Raw genomic sequence first — 4,425 nt, forward strand, 5'->3', positions numbered from 1 at the left:
AAGGGTTCAATTTTGAATGACCAAAATGAAAATACTTTAAAAGTTAGGTGAATAACTAGATAGTTTACCCAAAAATTAAAGAGAGGTAAGCTGGTAAAGTGGTGTTGAATTATATTGGGAGATAAAAAGGGGAAACATTTTGCGAGAAACTCGCAATTTCAAAAGCCCACAAAGTATATGCCTTCATCACATGTTTTCAAAGCTTTTCTTTCTTTCCAACATGTATTGTGCTTGAGATGGTGAAGTTAAAAGTGCTCAACTTGGTGGCTGGTGCTGCTTGATTTGATTTATAAGTGAAAATAAAATTACAATAGGCATAATAAAATTATCACATCAATTAAAATAATACAATTTCACTTTATTTCTTTAAATTTAAATATTTTTTTAGTAAAGGAAAAAGAAATGTGTTTTCTACATTTGAACTCAAGACCTACCGTTGATAATGTAAATTATTCTTAATGTAGTTGTTTTTGTACATGTTTTTAGGGAGACTAATAGTTTAGCGGGTGCACTAGCTAAGGAAGGTATTGATAGATCCTTGATGTTTCGTGTTTATTTATAAAACTTGGTTCACTGTATTGGTCCGTGTGTTTACATTGACTAGCGGTGATAAAATTGAATGAGAAATGGGAGAAAATAATGAAAATTTTCTTTAACCATAAACACGACCAGTTAACTTTTGGTTTGATCACCAAAGCGAATCTTTTCATTTTCTTGTAAGTAGACATCCCGACATACATACATACATACATGGATGTTTCTCTTGTCCGAGCAACACAGGTTTGTCCAAGACTACGATCATATAACCAAAACTCCATTAATTTAGGTAAGCTTGGTATCTTTATTTCATGCAAACTGTATTACACTAATTACACATCTTAATTAGGTAGTTGCAGACCCAGATTTTGATACAGATATTGTTTATATAACTGAACTGAACACACTGATTTTGTTATGGAGATGGAAACTTAACATGTTCATAACTTCATATGCATATATGTGTATATATATGCTTAGGGTTTTACTAACATGTTAATTTCCAGTTTTATTCTTAGGCACACCATATTCCGTAAAGCTCAAACCAAGCTGTAAACAACTAGCAAGCTTATCAGTGTCACGGATGCTTGCGGGGGATAGGGCTCGTATCGTTCATGTAGATATGGTGACGTGAATCGATAAGTCTATTCTTGGAAGCGATCAATTCTATAGCAGAACCATCTTCTCCCGTTAGATCTATATCGTCTTTAGCTCCGATGTCGGCCTTTCGACCCAGCTGATGATTACTTGGCTCGCGCTCCTTCTCCAGGGTCATTCGTTTTCCATCAGCTTCCATGGTTGCCAAAAACAGCAGGATGGCGAAAAAGATTGCTACAAAGCTCTTCATCATCCACAAAAACTTTAACACCTGAAAGGACAAAAATAAGTTACAGTTGTAGTATATATATACTGATAAAGGGAAAGTAAAACTAGGGTTAAGTAGTATCACATTCAAACTTAGAAGGAATATTGGGTGATGAAGCCAGAGAGGAGGGGCTAGGGTTTTTATAGCCCTATCAGGCTTACTATTTAGGGCTAGATTTTTAGCATCAACAAGGTGAGGTGGGCTAATCATCACATTGCTGCAAAGCCATTGGCTTTGGGTTGGCCACAAACCAAGAAATTTGTATTTGAATGACGGATTCTGTTTATAGATACAGATTTAAACTAAGATTTTTAAAATTAAAATTATTTATTTATTTATCATTTATAAAAAAAATAAAACAAAGAGAGAATTATATATAGCTGGTTCATTACCACTGGTTTACATTTCTCTTAAATCACAAGCATGATTAGATATCGTTGGTAACATTTAAGTACAAAGTTTTACAAAGAATTTTACGTATTTTTGTTTTCGTATCTTGTTCTTTTTTTTTCTGTGTCTAACGAGGAATTTAGAAAAATTTAGCAGGGACTAATTTTCAAGATATCAAAGTATATATTTAAGTGTTGAAAAAATAAATATTAAAAATTAAGTGTTAAATTTAAGTTATAAAATTTGTTTGGCATATTACTTAAAATTAAATACGGATTATAATTAAATTATTTGATAAAAGATAATTTAATCTTAAATGAAACATAATAAGATAATAACAATTGAATATAATTCTCTATTAAGTGATAAGTAGGTCCCTATTTACTTATAATTTTCCATACTTTTTTGTGGAAAGAATTTCATATAGTAAATTTCATTATGGGTTATCAAACAGGCTCTAAATTTATCATGTATTAATTTTTTTTATTACAAATATCATGTATTAATTTATAATTTCATTTGTAAGGGACTAACAATTTTTTTCATTTTTAGGGGCAAAGCATAATTTTACTATATATTAATTTATAACTTTGTTGAGGGGGGATCAGCTCTTCTTGGATAAGTCTTCGAAGTGTCGTCCTTGGGGACTCCAATGTGGTCCCTCAACAATGGAAGGTATTGTTCATTGGGGGGGAGTTTTGCCCCCATTCGTGGAGAGTTGTGTATGGTTTACGAAGTGGGGCGCCTTAACCGTACGTGGACGTACGACCATCCACCAAGAGTCGACGTGAGTGTCTCGCCCTTGGTGGGATTCAAAACCCTTGACTTATGGAATGTAGGTTAGCTATTGGGGAGCTAGCTAGCTCAAGTGGTACCATATACGCCAACAGGTGGCCTATATATTCCATTGGTTAGGGGTTTGAATCTCACCAAGGATGAGATGCCCACGTCACCTCTTGGTAAGTAGTCGTACATCCACATACGGTCGAAACGTCCTTCTATGAACCATACACAGCTCATCGTGGAGGGGGGTAAAACCCTTCTCTAGGGATAATAGTTCCTAAGGTTGAGGGACCGAGTCAACATCCCCGAAAATGACACTTTAAAGATTTCTCCTGAGGAGTCGACCCTCTCTACAAATTTCTTTATTTATAAAAGGATTTTGGGGCAAACGGTTGCCTACCCCTTCGTATTTTCCTCTATTGTGTCTTATTTTGTTTTTTTAGATTACTATTCTTGTAACTATACCATCCCTATAATGTCAAAGTCGATTTTTTTAAAGGTAATAATAAAATATAATTCAAAGTATTACAACAAGCAACATAAACAGAAATGCTGCAAACAACAGCCAACAAAGAAGAAAAGCCCCATGCAAGCGACCAAGCTGGAACAAAAAGGGAGAGCAAGAAAAGGAAAGAACTGGAAAAACACAGGGCCAACAGTGGTCAACCGATCAGCATGCACAAGAGCACAAATAAAGCAGCTAGAATTGACAGCCACATCTCGGAACCCAGCTCAAAGAGCAGTCACCAGAAGCAGATCCTCAACTTGACCAATGCCGGATTTGGCCAACTGATCGGCGACCGAATTGGCTTCTCTGGGAATAAGCTTGAAGTCAAAGTTAATACCAGAACAGTGTCTTAGGCAGGCTAGAATAATGCTCTGGATAAAAGATGGAGCACTCTGCGGTTGTTTGAACCAGCGAATAGCATTGCTGCAATCAGATTCAATGTCTAACGCCCCGAAAATTTTGGTATTGGATTTCGCGTCGGATCGAGATAAGTTGGGTGAAAATATTCGGATAAGCCTCCATCTCCTTTCAGATTGGTTGCCGATTGCTCCTCTAATTTAGATGTTGTCAAATGCTTCAATTTTACCTTTGATTTCTTGCTGCCAGTTGCCTCTAAATTCTACTGCTCCCTTGCGTCCAAAATTTTTGTTGTGTTTGCGGATCAGCCCTCCATCTTCAATGTTCAATTGTTGTCGAAAACCGCTGTTGTTATCTTGCTAAATTGTTACTCAATTGCTTTGATTTGCTGCTCCAATTGATTAGCTCTTGGCTACAAAAAAACGGTTGTTGTGTGTTGCTTTGCCGACCAACAGCTACCTTGTTCGAATATCTGCTGATCACTCGCCTGAATCGCCGCGTTTTGCACCAAAATTTGCTGCTCCATCGACTGTTTCATATCGTCGCTTCTTGCTATATATACTTAAGCTTCAATTCTCACTATATTTACTTCTCTTAGCCGTCCAAACAGCTGTCAAATTGCTCCTTCGATTGTTCCATAATCTTGCTTCCAAGGCAACCGCTTGTTCTCATCTCCAACGAGGCTGCTGCTTGCTTGCCTCAAGCTTTATTGCATCGTTTGCTGCCCTTGTTGCTACAAGAATTTCCCCATTAAGCTGCTGCCAGGTGCTCAAGTTTTGTCTTGGATTTTAGCAATTTCTTTGATTCAAATAATTGTTGTAGTTTATAGTCATCGATTGATGAATTCAGATTTTTATTTAGAATTATTTTAGTTTTAACTTAAAAGAATAATTTTATTCAAAAGGTTAATTGTGTTATTGAAAGGTCATGTCCTGTATTGGAATCTTGTTTAAGTTGAATCGATAACTTAAATTGACATTAGTTT

At 35.9% G+C, this 4,425-nt stretch overlaps 1 long non-coding RNA gene across 1 annotated transcript; it reads right to left on the minus strand.

Moving 5' to 3' along the window:
• Positions 1-821: 821 nt before the first annotated feature.
• LOC105774925 (uncharacterized) lies at positions 822-1,543 on the minus strand. The gene is made up of 2 exons (XR_008190110.1): positions 1,487-1,543; positions 822-1,405 (listed from the first exon to the last, which is right to left on the minus strand). It is a non-coding gene; the product is annotated as an uncharacterized LOC105774925 (long non-coding RNA).
• Between the last annotated feature and the right edge of the window lie 2,882 nt (positions 1,544-4,425).

Source organism: Gossypium raimondii, chromosome 10 (assembly GCF_025698545.1).
Source record: "Gossypium raimondii isolate GPD5lz chromosome 10, ASM2569854v1, whole genome shotgun sequence".
NCBI lineage: Eukaryota > Viridiplantae > Streptophyta > Magnoliopsida > Malvales > Malvaceae > Gossypium > Gossypium raimondii.